Source organism: Passer domesticus, chromosome 10 (assembly GCF_036417665.1).
Source record: "Passer domesticus isolate bPasDom1 chromosome 10, bPasDom1.hap1, whole genome shotgun sequence".
NCBI classification, from domain to species: Eukaryota; Metazoa; Chordata; class Aves; order Passeriformes; family Passeridae; genus Passer; species Passer domesticus.
This window is the reverse complement of record NC_087483.1, coordinates 20,283,949-20,310,427: the sequence shown is the minus strand read 5'-3', so window position 1 is coordinate 20,310,427 and position 26,479 is coordinate 20,283,949. Positions and strand designations below refer to the sequence as shown.

Sequence of the window (26,479 nt, the reverse complement as noted above, 5' to 3'; positions counted from 1 at the left end):
ATATAGAAGAAAATACAATTAAAAAGCAGAACTAGTATGATATCTTATGCCTGCTTCACAACCAGCATAAACTCACTTGATGTGTCATATCCATTTATAGATGGTTAATATAGCCATTTCCCCAATACCATCTATTATGAACTCAAAATAGATAAAATAATTCTATGCATTCTTTTTAAATTACCAAATTGAATTTCTTTTTGTACACTGATAAATATCTAAAGCAAGCAGAGAAAATAGAAAAACACATCCACAGAAGCATTTTTCCAATCTTTTTAAATAACCAGGTACACAAAAACCTTTCCCAGGCAGGGAATTATCCCTTGCACAAATACAATAGTTCCATCACTGTCTGCTTGGATGAAAAAAAAAAGTATTGTTTAAGCTGAACCCTTAAGAAGTAAAATTTCAAAATATGGACAAATTGCCTTTAAATCATTAACATCAGAAGAACAGGACACAAAGGAGAGAGATCATGAAGGTCTGTGCTGCACAGTAATGAGGGAGAGGGTTTGCAAAGGTCTCTGCAGGGGCCCTACACTGTCCCCAGCACTCCAGCCCCCATGGCTGCACCTGCAGAGATCCTCCAGGAGGCCCAGAGCAAATGCTCCAGGAAGTTTCCTGCAGCCCAGCACAAGTGCATCACCTCCTCCAGCACTCAGACCACAAAGGGCAGAGGAACAGAGTACATCAGTCAACTGCAAAGGACAGCTTAGCTGCTGAGAAATAGCAGGGACTACCTAAGAAAAAAAAAATCTGGAAAACTACAGCACATGCAGCCACAGGCAATGAGGGGCAACAAAGTAGTTTTTCCAAGCTCCTTAGGTATGCTGGCTTACCCTTCTTCAAATGAATGTTTGTAGAACTATCAGCTCTTTTAAATTATCCCAGACTGCTTCCTCTACTGCAGAGTTCACTAATCCATGCACCCTAGTGCAGCTTTCTGTAGAACACATGACTTTATTAAATGGCCAGGTAATCATAAATGTGTTTAAACCTCAATACCAGTTATTTAAGACAAAATGATCTGTCATCAAATTATACAAGTCACAGTCAGTCTTGTGTTGCCATCCTGCATAGAATACAAGGCTGGCACCTGCTCAGGGATATAAACATCATTCCACCTGTCATTTTACAGCTATCTGTTTGAAGTCTTCACAGAAATTCATGCATACTGCTCCCCTAAAAAGTAAAAAAAGTCATTTTACAAAGGGATAAACTTCTGATGATGGCAGTCACACAGAAAATTGGCCATTAATCTCCTCTGAATAAATATAACCCCCAGGAAGATGCAAGCGTGGGCAGAATATATATTTTTTACACTAGAAAATGCTGAGGTGCACAACAAGAAGCTTTTACTTAAGCATTTTGAGCTCAAGTTATCTTTCAGAAGCCCATTTTATTCTCAGGAGAAATTTCTCTCCAGTCATTCACTTTTCAAAGCCCTTTGCAACTTTAAGATTGCAGTAAAGCTGACTTTTATGCCTTATTTCAGTAGCTCTCTCCCCGTCCGAGCTGTCACATTCCCTGGAGACATTTGGTGGTTTTAAATTTCCTCAACATTTTATTAATAAAGAAATTTTTAAAAACCCATTATTTTTTCAATGTGCAGACATTTACTTTGTAACACAAAACATCCTTGCAATGAAAATTTTTTATTGAATCCTCCAATTAATGAAGATCTTTCTCTCTCACACTGGTTTACCAAGTTGATCTGTGTTCAAATTGTCCTTTTCTGAATAGCTGATAACTGAACACAATTTCTGTTAAAGACAGTTTTAAACACACTTACTGCCTTAAAAGACCCAGCAGGTTGAATATGCCTCATGTGTTGGCACCACAAGCATGAGGTTTTGGAACATGAAACATCTGGAAAGGTTCACTTAGTAAAATCCAAGTTATCAATCTGATGTCACCTCTCCACTCACAAATTCAGGGCAGCCAGCTCTCAGAATTATATCTTGCAGTATTAGGCATTTTTCTTAAGCCTGGGTCATGCAGTCATAAAAATCCCCAGGAACTCTAGCTTTTTAAATATCCTTCTAATCCTGGCAGAGCTGACTGAAAACATGAACCCTAAAGGCTCAAAAACTAGAAGGGAATTAAAGAGAAACCAATTTCAATTTTCTTCTAGATCTGAAACGATTTTTGAATGTTCAGAGCTGACAATGCTTAGGCAGAAGCATTTATCCTCTCTCAGCCATGCACTTGATCAGGCTCTGGACTGATGCTGTGCTTTATCACTGTAAGAAACATAAGACTTAAAAAACCAAAACCACACCTAAATTCTAGTTCTCATGTACTTCCTCCAGGACAAACCCTGAACAATCAGACTTGTATTTAGTTATACAGCCCAGGCACTGATTTTGGGTCAACCCTGGCTGATGGTTTAATTTCTCTTTCCCTGCTAGTTCAGTCCATAAAGCCATCAGAAAAGTGTTTTGTCTTCCCCCGTGTTCCCACAACCTTCTCATTTGTACAAGGGCACGGGGTAATGACTTTAGACTAGAAGAGGACAGTTTAGGTTATAACTAATCTAAACTACTTCACTGTGAGAGTGGTGAGGCCCTGGCACAGGCTGCCCAGAGAATCTCTGGATGCCCTGTCCCTGGAAGTGTTCAAGGCCAGGTTGGATGGGGCTCTGAGCATCTTGATCTGGGGGAAGGTGTCCCTGTCTGCAGCAGGGGTTGGAATTTGATGGCCTTTAAGGTCCCTTCCAATCCAAAACACTCTATGATAATATAATTCCTTTATTTTCCAAGACTAAGGAAGTCTCTCCATAACAAGATAGGATCTCCTTTTCTCTGGCCAGAACTCTTCTCTGCACCCATGTCAGTCTGAAATCATCACGAACATTAATTAAATCAGTTTCCTGAACTCCAGATGGACACTCAGTTTGGCAACTGCAGTATTAATGCTCCCATATCCCTGAAAAGCAGGAAGGTTAGGAATCACTAGATCATTTTATAAAATACTTCTAAACAATATACAAAGCAAATTCTTATTTAATTATGCTTCATTAGGTATGGCAATTAAGTGAGAGTCCACAGCTATTGTAATTAATTCAGCTTATGCAAAACAGCAAATTCAATCATTAGGCCAAATTGTCAGTTAAATGCCACATTATTATTTTTAACTATTTATCAGTTCTTAGCTAACAAATGAATGAAGAAAGCCCAGTTGAACTGTCAGCAGAAACAGACTCATCTGCCATAGCAGTAGATTTCCTCTAGGAAAGCAACTAGAGTTCAGCGATATCCCACAATATCCTTACAAAGGAATGGATATAAAGGACTCAGCTTCTTTACCAGGCAGTTTTCCTAACAACATTTTGAACTATACTGTGAATCCAAAGGAAAAGTTCCATACCTGCTTACACCACTTATAGCATTAGGCGTGTCTACATCAAAAGGACAAAACATTACTTAGGTACCAATTACTCCATTTTTCTCTCAAAACAACCTGTAGGGACAGTACACAGGCTGATCTAATGCCTGCTCCTGGCATATCTAGATTATCTAAATAAATCCTGAATAACAACAGAGGAATGGTTTTATCACACACATTTTTAGATACAGAGACAGACAAGATGAAACAGTATCATTCTGAAGAACTTCAACAATTTTTCATCTTTCTGACTACTTAGACTATAAACAATAATTAAGTACCACTTCATCTGGTCTCTTGTTGACCTTTTAAAAGCCAATAGACAGATGGACCAGGAAACCCACGAATTTAAATTACTTTCTTTTTGAAGACATTCATCTGATTCTTTTAATAAACATGTTTATTTCAGGGCAAGCACAAATTTGAGGGGAAAACTTGAGAGAATATGAAACTTTTCCACCAAAGTTCTTATTGCAATAACAACTCAAAAAAGGTAGCATTGCCCCAACACTGAAGTAATTAATAAACACAGTCTACCTACATTTTTCATTTCACATTCTAAACAATGTTACATTGTGGTCCTAAACAGCTGCCACTTCTCACTCTTAGGATATCATAATGTCATATTTATGCACTTTTCATTTTAAAATTACATATAGACATAAATAAATGAAATAAATAAAACTACATAAATTCACATAATTTATTGTCAGTGATAAGCATTAGGCCTTAACATCAGTAAGCATTCTGGAAATAAATTCATATGGAACACCAGTTTGCCTTTTTTTTTCATTTAACTAGGTTTCATACTATGTTCATAAAAGACATGAGCAAAAAGCGTATCAGCTGAATTTCCTAAACCAAGTCACCCTAACAATTTACCCTAGCATATTGCACAACGCTGAAATAAAAACCTGCAGTTTCTCCATGTAAAATGCAAAAAAACTCATAATGAACTCACTGAAAGTAGAAGAGAAATCTAATCTAAGAAAGCTGTGTGGAATAGCTATATTCTATACAGGAAAAATAAGTAATTTTTCAAAGTAATTGTTGTGCAAGAGAAATAAGAACAAATAAATCAGTGTCCTAAAACTCTGTTAGTGAGTGAACTCATTTGGGAACTACAGCTGTTGCGCTTTAGAGATTTGGATTAAAATCCATCATTATCTTTCAGTTAATACTCTTTCATCGACCAATCAGCAGTCATATGGTGTTTACCAACCCTGGTCACTTAACCCACTTGAATGGCCTTTGTGCTATAATTTGTACTTCAATACAATCAGATTACTTCTAATCTAAATGATTTGTGTCCTTTATGGGACAGATAAACACTAATCCCAAGGTTCCTAAAACACAGCAAGCCTAAACAGGGCCAGTATGGCATCCATCATTTGCCATTTTAATACAATATTTCATTCAAGTTGGGAAACACTTGATTTGATCATACTGAGCCTGCCTTTTACAGTCTCATTTCAAATTTCTTACACAAAGAAGAAAGATTTATTCGTAAACAGCACCGCTCAGCAAAATCAGCAGCAAAACAATCAATATACCAATATATAGATGCTACTTTTTGATCAAGTTATTTTACAGGAAAAGTAATTATTTTTTAAAAGAGGAACACTTTAAAACTCGTTTTTCAGTAAGGAATTACATGTTCAGTAATGGCTCACAGTCCCTGGATATCAATTTTAAAAGTCTGCCTCCTCAGAATGATTTTCCAAGTATTCAGTAGGTAAAGTGTCCTTAATCATTCTTGTTCTTCAGTTAATCTTGAGTGACACTTGGAAGCAGCTGTGCTCCAGGGCGAGCCTAGCATCTAATTACGTTTAGCAGTAATAGGCTTAGGCTCTGATCTCACAAATGCTTCTGCACAGGTGTATCAGTGACCAAGTCCCTAGACAAGGAGGGACCCACACATGCAACTATACATGCATGACTGGAGCCAAGTATATCAACCTATCTGTACCTCAAAAAATGCCAGAGATGGGAATAAAAACAGCTGACTAGTTCAGTAATAACCTCATGGTGACAGCAAGTATGCAAACAGCTTTGTACATAAAGGTATTATCAGTGTCGCTATTTTATAGTCACATATTCACCAACATTTATATTTCTTACCAACAAAAATGCCAACTCCCTACAAAACATACCCGCTATGTAAAACAGAACTGATCATATTTGAAGTTAAGCCAGGACAACTCAGAATTGGAGAAAACATTGCCAAAGAAAAATTAAGGTGCTGGATGATCTTAGTTGCATCTGTAGCTATTAAGTTACACAAATATAAATGTGTTTACTTAAAATACCTCAACACAGGTGCTTGTATTTCATATTAAGTAAAACTCTTTCTAGTTTGGGTCATGAACTAAGCAAAAGTTCACTTTCTCATGGTGCCCTCATCCACAGGCAGTGCTGCTCTCAGTAGGTGACCTCAGCCTACCTTGCAGGGATGAGTGAGCTCACACACACACAGAGAGTCAGGAACCACCACCACCAAAATTCTGGTTTAAAACAGTCACACACTGACCAAAACCTTTAAAAAGCCTCCAGGACTATTCAGTGAATGCCATGTATACTCCTTACTCTGCTCTGAAAATAGCCCTTGTGATGTTCCTGGTACTTTGAGCAAGATCCCCATTACACGTTACAAAACAGCCTCCTCGAAAGGTCCAGCAGAAACCACAGCTTGTTTGAGATTTCCCAGAAACTGCAACAACTTCCAAAGTGCTGGGAAGCCTTCTATAACTCACTTCTGAAATTATAACCTAACAAATTACCAAATACAGAGGACTGGTCTAGCTTTCCAAGAGAAAGAATCTTTGTTTTTCACTAATTTCTCAAACTCTACCAGAACCTCATGAAATTGCATATTTACTTGAATACTGTATTTGTGTTTCACTGCAAACATGAAGTAAGCACAAACTGCAATTGTAAAACAGCAAAGCACATTTTCTCTTTTACTGACATTGAAAAGGACTATATGAGAGCCCAAAAGCCAAATGCAACAATGACTTGCACAGCCTACTTGCACAATTACAGCCACTGCAAGTGTTTAGAGGAGACTGGAAAGAGGGGGAGAATTGCTATTTTTTCCCTAGATAGCTAAAAATTCCTGGACCAGCTGTCTCAAAGAGTGCTGGTTCCAGAAGAGACTGTGAAGTCCAGAAACGCTGAAAGAAATTTTATTAATGTGAGAAAGTAACCAGATATTTGAAGGAAGTAATTGTAAATTCTACAAATCCTTATTTAATTAATAAACACCTGGCAATAGCAAAATATTTCTCTGTGAGAATCCTAGAATTTATGTCAGAAACCATCTCGCCCATCATGGGAGGAGGTTATTGTCTTTTTACAAACTCAGTAGTTCATGTATAAACTGGAAAGGTACCACACAGTTCTAGCAGATTAAGAGCAGCAAGTCCAAACTTCACAAGAGGGAAAAAATAAGAAGAAAGAGAGAAAGAGGAAGGGAATGAGGAAAGGGAGAGGTACCTGCAAAACTCTAAGGGCAAACCCCATCCCTCAGACGCAAGCCAGGAAAGGTTCTAGCCTTTGTGGGTCCATAGAGATAGGACCACAAGCTAAATAAGGAATGGTCACTTCCTGAAATACGTATGAAATGCATACAGATCACAACAGATTCAGGAATTAAAATCTGTTTGCATCAGACATCAGTGCCAGAGACATACCTGTAATGTTACTGTACTCTTGGCAGAAGGTGGTAATTATTTAACACCATGCAGCTGCACAGTAAAACAAAAGCCAGGGCTTTATTCTCCTTCTGCATTTCAGAGGGTTCCCCATAGTAATTACTGAAAGCTGCTGCCCCAAAAAAAACCAAATTGTTTCTGGAGATCCAAAGGCTGAAGGCAGTTCATTTCTCTGATATCCCTGATTCTTTTCCCTCTTCCTTTGCAGAAGCTATGCTTAGACCACTTGAACTATTAAGAATCTAGAATTAACTGCTTTGAATTTACAGTACTGGAATTAAGAAAATTAGAGCCCCTACATCAAAGATGCTGCAAAGACAAATATGTGAAACTAACAGAAGCACAAGTAGAGAAACTTATGATGTAAGAGTAATACAGCAAAAATCACCTCTTTCTTCTAAACTTATTTGTATGATCAGAGTAGCCATTTGGAAAACACCCCCACCCCCAAAATTCCTTAGCTAAGAAAAACAGTTGGCCACTAAAGGTTTTACAGTCCATTACTGAAATTATATCACACAAACATTATTTCTCTAGGATCAAGAAAAAGATTCCAGATACATCAAACAGCTGCACTAAACTCAGTTTGGACAAGAAAGATTACATCTGCATTTCTTATTTTACCTGCTATTTTTATGCTTTATGGAAGAGCCACATTGCCTCCTCACTCTAATGAATTGTGTATGTGACAGGGAGGCAAACAACTGTAAGTCACAGCAACGTGGACTGTTACATCCTTGCCATAATAAATGAGGAGATGCTTACAGCTTCTTCTGCAGCACAACCATTCCCCTTCCTCCAGGAAACCATTAAACAGCCAGAGGTGTGAACCCACTACAGCTTTCTGCTTCATTAAGTCATATATCCTTTTTACATTGGAGTCATGAAGCTATAAATCATGTGAGACAGAATGAGAGCTAATTAAAGAGTCCGCTAAGCATAAAATTCCGCATTGTTGCATATCAGACAACTCCAAAATTGGCCATACTTTGTATAATATATTGTAAAATATTAAAAGATATTTCCAGCAGATAGGCATTTTCTCTAAGACCTGAGCACTGTAACCTGAAAAACATCAATATTTCATTTCCTAGCAGGGAAGCCCCATGAAACCCTGACTCACCTTTTTTTCCCCCTTTTTACTAACAGATCATTCTGCCTTGTGCAGTCTTGTATACAGTCTTCAAACTTACTTCTTTTCTAATTAGCATCAACTTCTATGCTTCTGAAGACAGAAATTCACAACCCCAGAAATCTCTACATACACTAGATACAAATGTATCTAAATCCAGCCCTTAAACTTCAATGCAACCACTTCAGGCTATTTACAGAATTCCTTTACCAATAAGGCAATACTCATTTGAGAAAAAAAAAAAAAATCATTTCCTGATACCAGATTTCTTAGTTAATGCAATCATGTCGGAAAAGCTCTTCTTTGGAGGGATAGAGGTAAATCTGATGCAGAGATGTTAACTGAAATATGTATCTCACAACCCAAGAGGGCTTTTATGTATGTATAATATTACTCTGACACCTAGAGCATGCACTGGTGGGTGAGAAACTTGTTACACTGAGGTCATATGAAAACAGAGCACAAGGATGATCCAGTAATTCCAAGAGCTTTTTCTCTAAAAGATTTTTAATTGAACAGATATATGTTCAACTTCTATTCCTTCTTCACCTTCTTTTCAGAGATCTAATAATTGTAGCTACTAAAGCAATTCATCAAATGCAAAAGAATGTATCTCAGAGTAATCACTGCCAATATATATTTCTTTAAACAATATACTTATTCATCAGTCTCAATGTGTAACTGCAAGGAATAGCCAAGCACCTACATAGTAGTCTTACACTCCATTTTCCCAACTATGGTTTCCCACTAAATACCTTAAAAAAAGGAAGAAGAAATATTTTTTACACTCTAAATTATACCCACATTTGACAAGTGAGCTTTATTTTTAAAGGGCATTCTTCTTTTCTTCCATTAAATAAAAAAGAAAAAAAGGGTGAGTGAATTTATTAAACTAAACTTTTATTTCAGGCTTCACTGACTGGAAAAGGGGCCCAAAAGAATTTTTATTAAAAATGGGGTGCCATCCATAAGGTGATTCATATTTTACTGGGATATTCCAAGAAACTCTGAGTTGCTGGTCACTCTTGAAATCTGCTGCATAAGGTTGCAATCAGGAAGGGAGGCATGGGTCAGATACACAGTTAGAACATACTACATTCAACAAGCCAACACAGCAGTTAAGAAATTAGAAGAGCCAAGAAATATAGCTGCTGAAGGAAAGACCAAAGCTAAGGCATTCCAGCTGCCTGAGGGGACAACAAAGAGCAGGTAGAGAGGATGCTCAGAAGTGACAGGGACCAGGCAGGGCTGCTTGCAGTCAGGCCACAAAAGCCACAGCTCACACTCCTGCCACCTGAAAGATCCAAAGCAATCTCGAGCAAGTTTTTAATATTCACTACTAATTCTGAAAAGCATTTGGGAGCACTTTGATAAGTGAATTAAGTTCCGCCTGCGGCTTTACGAAAAAACATGAAATACAAGTTTCATGTATACATGAAAACATTAAATACAAATTTCAAGGATACAAATAGTAACAAGCATTTTGGAGAGATTCTGACAATTCTTAAAAAGCAGCAGTGCTGGGTTTTACAAACTACCTCATTTGGAAATTCAAACTGAAATGATCCTTTTAAACAATATAAAGTACTTCTGTGGCCCAGAGCCACTACTTCAACCTCATAAGAAATTTTTTAAAAAATCAGCTTTTTTCAACAAGTAATTAACATGAAAGGAATTTGAGGGTTCTCACAAGATGGAAGAAACCATACAACAGTAACAACAATAAATGATGGGAACAGATTCAAGAACATATATGTATGCTAAAAAGATACATAATCAGAAACATTCAAAGCTTTGATTCAGTGTCACACAAAATGTGATCTCCAGCTTTGTAAAAACATAAGCCACTCCATCATGTTGATATTACAAAGGCATTTATATGGTAGAAGCACACAAAAGCAAACCTGCCAAGCCCCATGCTCAGCATGAAACATGATGTTGGCTCCCAACTGCCTGGGACAATTCCCATAGCTATCAGAGCCACATGGCAAGGCAGCGCTGTGATAGCTGTGTGTGGCAGGAAGCACCCGTGGTGCTGCATGAAGAGATTGCAAACCCACACACCCCTGTCAGCCACAGGCTCCCTGCAGCCCTTGTGTCTGCCTCGTGTGCCTGGGGTTCAACGCCAGCACGCTTCCTTCAGTTTTAACCATTCGCCAAATCGGGTTAGTGTAAATCTTCCCCTCTGAAAAAAGAAGGAAGTTCTCCTTTCCTTGCTCAAGATCCAGATGTTCAACTTAAAATAAAGAAAAAAAAGTCAGATTCTTTCTTCTGTGATACAGAAACTTGATCAATATTCTAATTCACAGTTAAGAAAAAAAAGGTGAAAAGCTTCTGGGAACTGAATAACACAAGAGAGGCACAGGGTTCCTCCAATAGCGTGGTTCTTCCAGATCTTTTACACTGCAACAACATGCCACCACCAGGTTATATGCAGAAATATTGGCTAATGCAAATTCTCTAAAAAAGGTAAAAAAAAGATTATACCACATCTGTTTTGTCAACCTCTCACTGCCCCAACCTATATGAATTACAGAATAGATTGTAATTATGATGGGGACAATTGAGACTCAACCAATCTACCAAGTTAGCATAGCTGACAATATAACCAAATTATGATGTTGACAACATAATCAGATGTTGACATTACTTCTGTAAAAATTTGTTATTGATGATCATCAACACAAATTTCTCTTATGCTGAAGTTTGTAAAGCACCATTGTCTGTTTTCTTAAGCTGTTTTTGTAACATGCATAAGATTGTGAGACTAACCTACATGCCAAGGAAGGACAGCAGAGGTTGCTTGGAATGTTTCCTCCAACCTGTTCGAAAGAAGAAGAAAATGTCAGTGTAGGGGGGTCTTGCCTAGCCTTCCAGGAACATCACTTGCTCCAGAGCATCTGTCACCTGCCTGCAGTAGAGAAGGGGTCCCTGAGTACAGTGGACTTAGTGGCTTACTTACAGTGGCTTATTCAAACCTTGATCAGTAAAAGTCATAGAAACAGAGAATCATTAAGGTTGGAAAAGACCTTCAGGGTCATCGAGTCCAACCTTTGGCCAAACATCACCATGTCCATTAAACCACAGCACTAAACACCATGGCCAGTTGTTTCTTGAACACTTCCGAGGATGGTCACTCCACCACCTGCCTGGGCAGCCCATTCCATGCTTAACTACCCTTTCAGTGGAGAAATTCTCCCTGATGTCCAGCCTCAACCTCTCCAGGCACACCTTGAGGTCATTTCTTCCCATCCTGTGTCTCCTGTTACCTGGGAGAAGAAGCTGACTCCCACCTGGCTACAGCCTCCCAACAGGGAGTTGTGAAGAGCGACAAGGTCACCCCTGAGCCTCTTCTTCAGGCCTAATGACCCCAGCTCTCTCAGCCACTCCCTATAGGATTTATTCTCTAAAGCTTCAGCAGTTTCAGACACTTTAAAAAGAAGAATGACTTCCATCTTTATTTTATATACTTACAGACTATATATTAATTGTCAGCATTTAATAGTCATATAGAATAAGACTATAGCACTAAATATCCCTATCCATATGTGCTTAAAGCTTTCACGTTACTTAAGGGACTAGGAGTGTCATTAGGCCATTTGAGGCGTCAAACCTGACAGTGAGGTTCTGCTGTTTCTGATGTCACCTGTCTACACAAAAATGAAATTCTCCAGAGTGGAGTCTGACAATACCTGAGCAAGTACCAGTGAAACACAAAGCACATCAAGCCTAATGCTACTCCACATATACCAAAATTTCTTTATTTCAGAAGCTCCAGAAGCCAGGCTCTAGTTTTAACAATTTGAAAAGCACTCACTGATGAAAAAATTCAAGACTTACCATGATTCCTTAGGGCAGAATAGCTTCTTTTTAAAAGAAATCCAACTAATAGGCTCTTTAAGTTACAAGATTTTCCCTCCCCTCACAGACTGAAGATTAGTCAAGACAATCAAAGTAATGAGAACAGCTACCTCATTAAAAAAAAAAAAAAAACAATGTAATTTGCTGCAGAAATTGTAAAAAAAGCAGGAGATTACAAGAGAAAAAGATTCTCTCACTGTTGAGGCACTTACATGCTGCAGTGCAGAATCTATCTGCAGCCTGGGCTCCACCACACAGCTGCTAGAAATGCTTAGCAAGTTGCTTAAATCACTCACCTCTAGCACATGACTTTGCTGGGAGCCTGAGTGGAGAATTCAGGCTGGAGTTCACAGAGTTGCTGTATTAGAGCTCAGGCTCTAATGGAGCATTGCTGGATGCTCCTGCTGCTGCTCAAGACAGCAGCTCTGCTGTGATCACACCCTACATTGTTCTGAGGTCTGGCACACCACACCCCAGGACTCAGCCCAAGCACTGGCATTGCTGAAGAGCCCTCTCTGTGCTGAAGTTTCTCCTTATGTCAGGAGAATGCTCTTTTATTTCTATCATGGAAGTGTTGCAAAGATTTTTAAAATTTCTTTTACAACTGTTGAAGCACATATTACCCATGCTGTGCAGAAAGTGTGGTGAGAAGAAAACAAAAGTTACTCTTGATTATGCCCACTAACAGACCCAGCTAAGGTTGTATTGCATTTCCCAGTTTTCACATGCTTAACCTTGCAAGTCTTAAACTCTCAAAATGCTGTTTGAGGTTTAAAATATTGGTATTCTTATTCTCTGATTAACAAGGGACCAAGGTAAGTACCAAACATGGTACTTGCTATGCAGAGACCCCACCATCTACAAAATAAGCATCTGCCTGGCATAGACTGCACCTGCATTGCAGACAACAGACTGCAGAAACAGACAAAGGCTGAATTTTTCCCATGATTTTTGATGCAGATTCATGAGGGGTTTTCTTAATTGTAAGATATTAAATAATCTCATTTGAACAGAAAGATGAAGTGCACCTAGGCACGCACAGGCATTTGCAATTTCAAGTCAAAAGATTCAGCATCCACTTACTAGCAGGTGGCCAAAGGAAGAAAGATTATGCAATTTCTTTTTTTGGTCACATGCAGTCATGCAAAGAAAGAGACTAGGTACTCCTCTGCTTTTATTAGTATTTTCATTACAAAATCCCATTAGGAGGTTCCTGCATCATCTTGGAAAGTCTTGCTGCACAGCGCAGAGTAAGAATTTGAGGGTGTTTACTTATTATCTTATCCAAATTCACCTTCTCTGGAATACACCTTGATAATGAATCTTAATGCTTAATTTGCTTTTTTTTTGGCTTAGGAAAACAAGCTTCCTTTTAATCAAAATTATTTCAGATACAATTGGACACTGTAAAGTGTAAACTACATCACATAGAAATCACATTAAACTTTTTTCCTCATTTCCATTTTGAAGCAGACCACACTAATGTTGGCTGCCACATCACTGATTCTTAACCTAATTAATCTTTGAAATTGTATCAAATTATATTAGGACTAAGGACACCTGATAGGCTACTATATCTAAATGGGATGTACTGAGAAGTGTCAAATTAAAATACAACGGCATGTGCTGTTAAACAAACTGCTCCCTTATGTTTAGCTTTCTGGTACCTACAAAAGTACATATCGAAAGAACAAGCATCACAACCAGCTATGTTATAAACTCATTAGATCTTACAAGTTCAGTAACACTGAGAAGTGTTAAAGATTCATTGAAGCACATGCTCTGCTAGGAAGCAACACTACACCAGTCCCCAGTAAATAACTCAATTAGGAACTACTCAGTGTGAGACCACTGGCTGTAGAATGGCAGCAGGTTGACTGCAATGATATTACAATGGCCTCAGAAACCATAAATATATAATGGCACAGAAAAAATAAACAACAAAACAAAGAAAACCTTCTTTTTGAAGTCATAATATAATTCAAGCTTCACCTCAAGTTCATTTTACTTTGTTCTCTTGACCTGAATGCTGCCATTTCAGTGGCTGTTCTTCAGTGCCTGCAGTAGGTAGTTACACAGACTTCCTTCACACACAAGACTTGCCCGAGTCTTAGGCATGACTTTCCCTCCACACAGGTGCAAGTAATGGATACTACAGCAGAGCAAGTCTTTGAGCCTTGCTTGCAGGAGGAGCCTGTGAGACATCTCTCAGTGTGCATCAGTGTGCTCTAGGAGACAAGACTAACCCACCTCACATGCAAAATGACTGACCGAGCTGCAGGTGTGCCCCACACTTTCAGCACTGGCATGTCTGCACCAAACAGTTTGCCAGCAGAAAGCAGAGAGCGATGAGAAGCTGCCTGGTCTATTTCAGCATCACAGCATCTCACCGGTACACAACACATCATCAACACGGAAAGTTACCAGGTGTAGAAAACTGTGAACCAAGGTGCATAACTTGCATTCTACCACAAACAAAGTGCATTTCACCTATTGGTAAACTGAAACCTATTTAATGCCACTTCTGTGTTCAATGCAATCTCACAACTTTTTAAAACTTGTGAAACATTAATGGTTTTGTTTATGTTTTTGTTACATATGGCTATGTAATTGAAAAACATGTAGGTATATAAAGTGAAGTAAAATGGACTTCAGCTGTCTAAAGCTGCTGCTTGTACTCACATATCTAGCTACTGCTCCCTCTTAAATTCCTTATTATAAATGTTTAATAAACAAAAAAAGTTGTTGGCAATCAACAAAGTTTTATTGAATCATTTCTAAGGAGAGAAGCATTACCAGTGTTTTCCTAACAGGTTAACTTGCTCATATTCAAACAATCATCAATAATGTAAACAACACAGTTGTAACATCCCCCATTGTGTATTGGCATCACCTGTCACTACAAGAGCTGTCTGGTAGTTCAGCAGCAGCAAATTGTTAAGGTACCAATATTGATAAGGAACAGACTGGGGCTGCACTGATATAGTTAGATTGGTTTACAAGGCTTCTATTTTTACAAGCCTTGGAAGCTCAGGTTGTCTAATGAATTTTTAACATGTCAATTAATATGTTTATAGAAAGCAATGTCAGCTTTAGCTAATATATAAGAAGAATCACAGTTGCACTCAAAATGTACAATGTGTTAAAGCTCTAAGTTCCATGTTTGAGAAACTGAAAAGAATTTTTGCATGTGATCTGAGGACAGCAATCATTTAGAAAGGAAAAATAAAAAATGTGTAAGGTAATGGGCATGATTAATCACTCTGGGAAATACTAGCATGATTTCATGGAACATGATATATTGCAGGACATCAGAAAAAAAGGCTTTATTTGAGGAAAACAGTTAGAACCTCACTTCCTAGCACCAAAAGATACCTTATACCAGAACAAATTACCAAGTATTTTGTTATTTTTACCAACATACTACCAATAACATAAATTAAGCAATGCTTTCTTCATAATTTTCAGTGTCCTCACTGAATGTAACTGTGTTAGAATACTAGCTACTCTTTGGCAGCACTTTCTCCAACAATATACAATAACATCAAACACTGCACAGTGCAGAGACAATTTTTGACATAATTACTCTGCTTGCTTTGTAAATTACATAAAGTCAGAAAACATGCTAATTTTGTGAAAAAAATATTTTTTTAAATCCTTAGGACACAAGTTTTCAAAAAGTTTTAGAAGTTTTGTTTTTAAAACATCGGCCTTTGTTAAATAATGAAAATCATAAACTTCCTGTTGTAAGATCATGTGAAACTGCAGTAAAAAGACAAATTTTACATTTGAAAAGAACCTGTACCTTTCTCACATGTAGGCAAAATAACAATAGGAAATAGCCCTTCAATCAGCATTTGAGCTGCATCTGCAGTTAGGCAGGCAGAGTATGTGGTGAAAATCTAGCAACCTATGCAGCCAGAGGGATGTTACAGTCACGTAAGAGAGTGAAATTCCTGTAATTCTTTCAACTCTGTACATTCATCAGCCTGAGGATAAAATATTCAAGTGCATTCTATGTATCTGGCGAAATTCCTCCTTTATTAACTGGGGTATTATGGCATTTAACATCTGCTTCTACCTTCACTGCATCAGAGGTAACTGAGGATCACATAAGATAAAATACTCACAATTGTATCTTGATGGGTGACATATATTAAGCACTACAATTTTCTGAATGCAACGCAAAAGTTACAGAACCAAAATATATCTGCTCCAAATTGTCACTCAAGGAATTCCAAAGGGCTTAAGGCATATTACAAAGAGCAGAACTTCAGAAAGCAAGCTATTCAGACTGCAAAGTCATCTCTTCTTCCCATTAACCACAGATGACCTGAGCTTTGCAGGGTATTTCAGTACACTAGAGAGCACCTTGCACTCCAGTTCCGTACTCTGTTACATCCCAACACAGCCTGATTAAGGCTTTGAGATTTGAGACTGCCACAACTGTACCATATGCTCATTTTGAAAATAACAGGAATGCCCCATCTCATAAATTCTCAAACTCAGAGAGCAAACATTCTCAAACCACAATCCCTTGTGATAACCTGAAGAGGAAAAACTGCAAGAGCTGTAAAACATCTGTTATGTTTTATGCAGTAATCTTAATTGCTGTTCAAAATCTTAGGACTTCCAGAGCTAATTAACTAACAAGCCTACACTCCCCCAAAAGATTATCTTCCACAAGGCTTTTTGCTGCTTTTATACATACTTATCCCTGAACAACTATACTCGAGGAGGAAGACAACCTCTCTAGTAAAACTTAGCTGAGGAAATCCAAAAGATGAAAAAAAATAAATGCAAACAGTGAAGAACAGTCAGTTAAGAGAAACAGGTGCTGATGTGAGTATATTGATCCCTTGTGAGATTGGCACAAGGGAGCAAAGGGAGCACAGGAGGGATGGACAGCTCCTGTTAGTACATGAAAAGGCAAGTCAGCACAACATCTTGACACCTGCTGGTTTTTGTTAATACTTTTAGCTTTGACCAAGCATCTGTATATGTGCTATATGATTCACTGGGGAAAAAAAAAAGAAAAAAGTAAGACCTTGATAACTGAGTGAAAATGTTCTGTAAACAGGATAGTTGCCTTTCTAAGTAAAACAAACTGAAAGCCAAACAATTGAAAAAAAAAAAAATCCCTAAAGCAACCAAAACAAGGAAGTTATTAATGTGACCAGTGTCATTACTACTGGTTTATCTTCCACCTTCAGATTTCACACAGGCATATCACTTCCCATCCACTGGAAAAGGTCTGAGGTACAAAAAACCCATTTGGCAAGACCAAACACCAGAGAAAAGTTTGCAACTATGGAGGAATAGCCTAGAAACAGAGCACAGGAAAAACACTGTCCCTCCCTTTAAGCAGTCTACTAACCTGGTTAACTGAAAGGAGTAGCAAGAGTCCTTCTTTGGAAAAGGAGAAGCAGAATAACACAGCAGTCTCGTGTCAGCTCTGGACTACACAGAGAAACACTTTTTCCTTCTTTTCAGAACTGCACTAACCGGGCAGAGGGTGTCTGCAGCCACTGGAGAGCACAATGCTGCCACGAGAGGCAGAAGCTTTGAAGAAGCTGCTAAATCCAGGAGCCTGGGCATCCCACCAGGATCCTGCCACTGCCTCTCGTTCTGGACCTGCAGCAGCAGCGCTTCATCCACACCTGCTGCAATCACACAGGTGCATCCCGGTGACTTCAGGGTTTTACACTGGGTTTCAGGTTACGTTTCGTTCCGATAAGAAAACATACAGGTTCTTGACAGCAACAGGACTTCTTTTGTATCTCCTTTTTGTACTTTGTCCAAGGCAGCAACAAAACAGCAGCAGAGAGTATGGAAATAAAATTATCATCTTTCTCGTCCCATAAATAATAGTTAGCTGAAGTTAAATTGGGATTTGAAGATTTATTGAAACTTCTGAGGGCTCAGAGTGCCACACTTCTCTAACTTTTCCATTTATAGATTTCCCACTCAAGTTTAACAATATAGATCTAATGCCAAGTTCACAACCTTTGAAACCCATGAAAAGAGTTCTCAAGTTTGATCAAGAGTCAAAAACAAGAGAAAACAAACCCAAGCCTTCACACATGCATGAATATTCTGACAATTCCTCTGAAACAAGGGCATTTCTCGCCTGTAGCTGCAGAAAATACAATCTCGTACCTACTGCTTCTCTGCGTATTTTGAAACGGTGTCAACAGGACATAAACTTTAACATTTCAAGCATACCATCACCGTCCCCGGGCTTGCGATGCAAAGCACTTACACTCACCACGCGTAATTAGCTCATCAAGGATGACTCCTTCATGCGAGTTAATTCCTCCTTTGCCGAAGAAATTTAACTTTGCCGAAGTCGTCGGGATTTAAACAAGAAAGCCGAGCAGTGCTCATACAACTACTTCTTTCTAAGAAGCCGCTCCGTGCGCCAGGAAAGCAGCGCTCGGTCCAGCCTCGGAGCCCGGGAGCAGAGCCCCGCACCTTTCCCACGCAACAAAAATCGTTACGCAAATCCCAGGCGCTGCCGAAGCCCCTGACCTATTTAGAGACGCGCTTTATCCTCCCCGCAAGCCGGCGATGCTGCGGAGACGCCGCTCAGCCGGCGGCAGCGCGCCCGGCCCGGAGCACAGCCCGGGGACGCCGCTACCTGCGGCTGCGGCCGCCAAACTTTGCCCGGCGGCGGCCGCGGGGCGGGCGGGCTGCCCCGGGGCTCCGGCTCCGGCCGCGCATCCCCGGCTCGCCCCGCGCCCGGACACGGAGCAAGGTCCGCGCCCGGACACGGAGCAAGGTCCGCGCCGGGACCCCGCGCCGCCCCGCTCACCTCAGCAGCCGCCCGCAGGGAAGGAGGGAGGGAGGCAGCGCGGCACCGGCGGGCGCCGCAGCCCCGCTCCTGCCGGACCGCAGCGAGCGCGGCACAACTCCGCCGGAGCCCCGCGGCTCTCCCGAGGCGCCCGTCCCTCTGTATACCCGTCTGTCCCTCTGTCCGTCCGTCCGGCCGTGCCCGGTCCCCGCCCTGCCCGCGGGCTCAGGTGGGGCCGGGGTCGGCACGCGGGCGGAGCCTGCGCGCTCGCGCCGGGGGCGGGGCGGCCCCGCACCTGTGGAGGCGGCGGCCGGGCCCGGGATCAGATTGGCGGCCGGGCCCGGGAAAGGAGCGGCGGCCGGGGCCGGGAATGGAGCGGCGGCCGGGGCCGGGAAGGGGAGGGAGAGCGGAGCGGAGCGGAGCCTCCGGCTGAGGCGAGGGGGGCTGGAGGGGTTCCCCGCCAGCCCAGCGGCACTGCGAGCCCAGCGCCGGCCGGCCGCGGCCACCTCAGTGCGCCCCGAGCCGCTGGGGCTCGGCGAGCCACCGGCAGCGCAGCCTCGTCCCGGGGCCACAGCCGCGAGAAACAATCCCCGAGCAGGTCCCCTGCTGGAACAGCTCCCGCTTGCTCCTTCAGCTTTGGTCGTCGGGGGTTGCTCTTCGTTCCCCGAGTTCACAGAAACCTGTAGCCAGCCTCCCAGCGCTCCTGTCAGGGCTTTAAATCAATAGCCACTGCTCCTCAGCTCTGTACTGTAAAATGTAAACCTGTGTCCTAAATGTAAACATTGCACTAGAAAACACCAGGTTTTGTAAGTACTTGAGAAAAAAACAATAGTGCTCATGGTAGAAACATCAAAATCAATGCAAACTTAAGTGTAAGAAACTTACCAGCATTTCTGTAATTTGAGTTAGCTTTTACAGTTTGAACACTGCTCCTGGAAAATGTGATGCAAACAGAGGGAATCCTACAGTATTTAATTTGTTATCCTTCTGCAGGAAGGAAAACAAGAACATTTAACACTGGAGAAAAACTTCTTGCTGAACTTTAATTTCAGCTTTTGGAGAAGAGCAGTGATATTTAATACCATTAAGAATTGCATCATACCTTGTTTACAGTTTTATGTTCAATAAGTTCTTTTAGCACTCAGGACAGGAAATTGTGAGAGTTTGAATTAATCATCCCATAAAAACATGAATATAGCCCTTCTTCTGGTGTTTTACCTACCACGAACTTCTTGCTCAGAAGAAATCTGAACTTTAAAGCATGCCTAAGTGTTTTCGAAAGATTTACTGGTCTCCTACAGAGAGAAAGAGTAACTGTAAATAGGACACTTTTTTTTTCCCTCAGAAGTCCTGAGTTTGTCTGAATCTGTAGCAGCAGAATAGATGGCACAGTAGGAAAAATCCATTACTGAAACTGGGAACGTTGGACAAGTGGTAGAGGAATTTTGAATGTACACACCTGCTTCAGCAGCAAACAACGAGAACAGCAACAACAAAAATACCCAGAGAGGGTTTGGGATCAGTCAGATGACAAATGGATCAAATTGATTATCTTGGAGAGGCACATACATGTATGATTGCGCATTAGTAATATTAAAAATTTTCATATTTTATTATCTTTTGTCTATCTTTTAGCCCTTTTCAAGACAAACTTGCAGTAAACTAGCACAACAGTCTCCAAAACATTCAGAAATCTCAGAATAATTCTGACTGGACAAAAACTCAGCCACTTTCTCCTCATATTCAACTTTTGTGTGGTATTCTAAAGAACTAAGAATATTGCATCCAGGCAGTATTATTTCATTTATGTAAGCAGCTGTTGTAGTTGCCACAGAGATGTTATTCAGTCTTAAATAGAAAGGTGGTCTGCAAATGACCATTCACTGTATTTTCTGTTGATATGAAAATGTATAACATTCTTCAGAACAAGTACATTCCTGTTCAGTGGCTCATAATTTAAAAAAAAAAAAAGATATTTCAGTGACTTCTAACCATCAGCTTCCTATAGAGAGATGTAATGAGGAGTGATAATTGTATATGGTTTCAAACACTTGATTGCAAAAGTATCTCTTGGGCCTGTCTTTGAAGGGCCAGTTCTCATCAGAAATGGCAAAATTTAACCCACAATTGTACACATCTTTATTATGCATTTCACAGCTGTCTTCTACTGTGCAACTCAACAATCAGGACTCCCTCCAGCTCCCTATCAAATCCTGTTGTCTACAAGATTGTGTAAGTGTGAAGGGTGAAAAATGTTAAATGTCCTGTGATCTGTATTATCAACGTGTCACATTTCATCTCCATAAATGCTGAAAGCACACTAGAAGTTATGAAATTATAGAATAATTGTAAAATATCCAAACAACTTCAAAAGTGATGTGAGCAACAGAAAGACCATTTAGCCTGGGAGATCTTATAAGGAGATAACAGGTCTGTAAATTCGGAGGAACCTGTTGGAAAGGAGAGGCTGCTATTGGATGCATTTCTATTGGAAATCTGCATAAAAACATATAAAACCAGACAGAGGTGGAATCTTATCCTAAGTAAGAATATACAGAGTATGAAGACATGCTGAGTATGAATCAGAATTGCATTTTATCACTTCAGACCTTTAAATTTGGGTCTACCAAAACAAACGTGAATGACTTTTCTAAAACATCTGTCACTGAACCTATGTTTAATGTGACACAAGTTTGTTTGTAGATGCATGCAGAATCGTACATGCAAAAAAAAAATTTAGGGATACCTGCAGCCCAAAATCAATTCAGGATGTCCTGAGAGCTAGGAAATATTTTCTACAAAAGGCAGCAGTAATATTACATCTGGGCGACATTAAATATCATTTTATGAGGAGAGGTCACCACTGGGAAGCCTCAAGCAACCCTCACATTCATGACTCACCCTGTAAGAGACAGAGTGCCAGAAATCTTCTCTGTCCCCAGCAAACAAGGAAACTGCTGTGTTCTCCCACTAAGCTATTTTTTATATATATCTGAAAGGCCTACTACTTATTTTGAGGAAGCCTTCCTTTTTGTTTGACTGTTATACCTTTTTGTGAGAATTAAGGCTGAGTAATATTTTACAATCATCCATTTTAAAAATAAGCTGCCTCTAAGGACCAGAGGTTCTTGAGGTATGACTAAAGACTTCTTGTTTGTTTGTTGTCTATGCAAAATATGAAAATAGTATCCTAATGCTCCAAATGTTGATTTGCCTTTTTGGTGATCCCATGTGGCAAATAATGAAAGGAATAACAACAAAACCAGATACTTTCAAGGCGTGTTACACAAGTATTTCTCTGTGGAAATAAACCAAGCATTTCCAGGATTTCTTCTCAATTGGCTTCTCCAGTGGTAACCTATTAAAAGTTAGCTTTGCTGAGAAGTGTTTCAGTAAAAGACACTTCAGAAACTGTCCAGATGTAGATACAGAAACTACAGGTACAGTAATTTCAGTATTTCCCCTCCATTAAGTACCAATGCTTTTATAATGAGAGGTGTTTCTAAGTGATTACCTCGACGCATCTTCTTTCCCAGAGCAGTTGCCCCAGATTCTCTAGAGTCAGATTGGCTTTAAGTGAATATGGGCAGCCTTCTGTGTTTGCTTTGCACTCTACCCATTCTAAGACAGTAATAGCCTTGTCACCATGTACATGAGAAGAAGGAACTTGAGAAGTGTTTGGTTTGTGTTGTTTTTTCCTTTTTTTTTCCTGAAGAGACCTAGTAATTTCCATAGTCTTCAAAATCAAGGCCTGATAAGCTGAATTTTAATAAAACACAGTTAAAAATCATACTTTTACGAATGGAAAAATTATGGTGAAGAAATAATGACTGAATTAAGATCTTCTGTGCCTGAATCCATGTTCCAGTCCCTTACCAAATGAAGATTTTGGTATTTGCTCATAACCTTTCTTCAAAAGACTTTGTTTGAGTTTTTCCCACTGGTATGCAATTCCTTGTTTGTCACCTGTTCATTGGGGGATTTTGGTTTGTTTTTTTACAATAAAGAGTTGTTTCTGGATCAAGTATTTTTTAAAGACTTTAGAAACTTTATAGATTCCCTTACTCAATTTAAAATTCACATCTGTATGCATGTCTTGAGTTTTGGTTCCTCTAAGGAAATCTGACATTTTATAACCAGATAACTTCTATGCCTGTACACTTTCCAGCTTCCCTGCTACTGCCTCTGGGGAAACAATCCTAGATTTAGCAGATCTCCATCTGCCTCCCCTGTATAAACAGACAAAGCAACTACTTAGCCAACCCGCTACTTGCTAACCACTCTATTTTTTAAAGAGGACAGTGATTTGGGTTTTTGTTCTTTTGAGATGCTTTTTGAAATTTGCTATTAACTTCTATTACTCTTTATTTTTGTCCACATATTTCCAATTTACTGGCATTTTTAAAGTGTGTTTAAGCATCTCACTTGACTTCTTAATGACTCAAATTTATCCCTTTTTTAAACTTGTGTCTGCTAGCTATATTTAGAATGCTCAGTATCAGATGGGAAGGGTGCCTACAAATTATCTGAATTATTCCAAATTATTTGATAAGTTAGTTCATAAAGTATACACATGTAAATATCTGCCAAGCATTTGATCTTACATAACTATGCTATTTGTACTGTGTGACAGATCAGTTAATTCCTGTGACAGTATTTCTATTTCTTGATTGCACATTGAGAAAAATTATTTGGATTCAGATTGTAAGCTGTTTGGCACAAGGAATTTTCTTTATTATCTACGTCATGCTCAGAGAACCACACCTCTAAGTTGTGATTAGAGTTGTATGTGCACCATCATCATAACCAGCAAAGAGATGAACCAGAAACACAAATGAATGCTTCTTCACAAATTTATTGTCATTTATATGCTCACAGTTATTTTCAAAGATATTTGTGAACATATGTTTGTTTCATACTAAGAGAAAATAATATTGCAAGTTGCAGTCAGCAATAAATATTAAGGTTTTATGAAATTATGTTTGTACTTCATTTCCCAGCTATGTTAAATGTTTTTATTTTTTGCAGGATATTCTTGCTTTGAGAAACTGAAGCAGAAAAAAAAGTGATCTAAAGAAAAACATATGACATCTTTCCAAGCACTAGAAAAGCTGCTAAACCCTTCCTTTCAGTCACAATCTGTTCCAAGACTGAGAGCTCACTGGTTCATCAATGCTACCCTGCCCCCTGGGAATATCAGCTTCACAGATAACATGGAGGACTATTTCTCTGTATAACCAATTTACTGTGAATGCTGGAAACACTGGAGATTTTTTAATTTAGAGGATAAATAATTCAAAAAACAGACTGGGGAAATCTTTGCAAAACAGTGTACAATTTTTAAAATTCTAATTCAGTTCAAGAACAAGATAATTCCTAAACAGGAAAGAACAACGGTGTAAAGAAACTACGTCAGTAACACAGGACTTAAGTTGAAAACTGGCAGAGGGAACATCTGAAAATCTCCTGGTAAAGCACCCATGTAGGCTAGCCAGATGGCATGCTATTTGTTTTCACTACTTCATTTAACATAGAAACAAACTGTTCTTCAGCTGAAAAACAAAACCAATTAGAATATTTCCTTTCCTCAGTGTTCCTAAACCTGAGTCCATTAAAAATCACCAGGGGTTTCCAGATAAGAACTATGCAGTATCTCTTTAAAGTACAGGTGAAAGATCCGAGTCACCTCCTGAGTTCCCATCTGTTTTAAAATGTGATACTGCATGGCAGTATTATATATACACATATAAAATATCCTGCACAGCATAGGAAATGAGGAGTTGTGAGAAGAGTAGTATAAGACATTTGAACGAATACATTTGTTATTTTGGTGTCACAGAATAAAAAGCAAGGATGCTTACATATTGAAAAATTTTATATTTATATAAAAATGGTGCAACAAATTACAATTCCAAGAAAATCAGACTTGAAAAAATAATTTTTTTGGCTAAGGGCAGCCTCTTCTCCTACAGATTTGCCACTTCAAGGACAGACAAGAAGCCAAGCATATGCAGCATAATTTTGGCACTTTTCCCCTGATGGAAAACTATGAAATAGAAAATCCAATATAAGTGCTAGTGGTTTAGATCACATGGGAAACTAGTCATCTTCTATCTTGGGCTGTAGATCGAAAAAGGTAGCAAGGATAACTATAATATTTTATTCTTTTCATAGCCAAAGCTTACCTTGTAAAAGTTAGTGTGGAGTCAAATAAAAGGGGTGGTGATGGAAGGTGCTTTACAACAGCTTCGAGACCTTCTCATAACAATAAGAATCAAACAAAGCATTACAAAAACTTATTGTGTCCTTGGTTGCAAGCACTTGAATTAATGCTATTCAGTATGAAATCTCAGTGCATCATCCAGAACTATAAAATAAATAATAGCCTCTGTAATTAATCCCCAAGGGGAATTACCCGACTGACAACAAGAAGAGGATTTGGCTCCAACTGCAGCTCTGTCTCAAACAAGACCAGTGCAAGTTTGGCAAGCCAGGTGACGTGAGCTAGCTGTTCCTCTGAGGTGGTACAGCATGCCACGAAACCAGCCTGAAAGCAGACACTTCTGTTAGATGCTTTGTGCTGGTATTGCAGCATATTTCAGTGTAGGAGGGCAGCACAAGAGCATTTATTGAAAAGGATAAATGCATACATGTCACCTGTACATTAAAACTTGTACTAGCAATACTTGTGTTAGTGGACAGTGTGGGCCAGACTATCAGTTATGGAAATTTATAAGTGTTTGACTACAGGTTTATTAGTTTGACTTTTTCCTCTCCAGCAGAGAGACAGCATATCAAAACTTCCCTCTCATATGGAAACATTTCCTTTTCTATACTAAAATTTTCCCCCCTTTTCTGTCAAAAGATAACTCATGAAAATACAGGACAAAATGCAAATCAACTGAAATAGTTACAAAACCTGAATGGAGAGCAGTTGTAAGAATATTTAAAGGACAAGTTGCAGCTGTGCTTAAATTCAGCAGAAATGTGAGAAATTGCATCAATAGGGTGGATGCCTCTTGACACACTGGATGAGTCACACGAATCACTCTACAGGAACAGTAATTGGACACCTTCTAGAGCAGGCTTGTGCCACTGGAACACCATAGGAAGAGAAAAAAACACTACACAAGATTTAGATCATTCTGATTCCTTACTTTCAGTGGAGTTTTATGCCTGCATACACATATACATTTGAGCTGCAGGAAGTTACTTCTGCTTAAGTAGTAGGAGGGATGGATATATTATGTGGATATACCATTTTTTAAATGCACAGGGATTTCATGCATAGTGTTGAAACTGAGTTATTCTATTGGTGAAAGAGTGATATTGTGATTACTAAATTGTAGTTGGCAGGTAACACAGTGAAGTAACTTTGGGAAACTTAAGTTCACCAACATGACTGCTTACTCATTTTAAAGATTAATTTTAATATGCAGCACTGTGATTTATATATTTTATATATTTTAAATACCCAGTGCAATGTATAATTAATTAGCTGCTTATTAAATATACAGCTCCACAGCCTTAAAAAATTACAGCCCTAGAATAACCATATTTGCCACTGAGACACACAACAACTTTAAAGTATTT

At 39.3% G+C, this 26,479-nt stretch overlaps 1 protein-coding gene across 4 annotated transcripts in view; it reads right to left on the bottom strand.

Annotated features, from left to right (window-relative positions):
- Positions 1-19,084, bottom strand: part of ZNF385B (zinc finger protein 385B) — a 155,968-nt gene extending 136,884 nt beyond the window's left edge. The window contains exon 1 of one of the 4 annotated variants that reach the window (XM_064434293.1): positions 19,054-19,084. The gene's annotated coding sequence lies outside the window, so the exon portion shown is untranslated. The other 3 variants (XM_064434290.1, XM_064434291.1, XM_064434292.1) reach the window with 3 other exon arrangements.
- Positions 19,085-26,479: the final 7,395 nt, after the last annotated feature.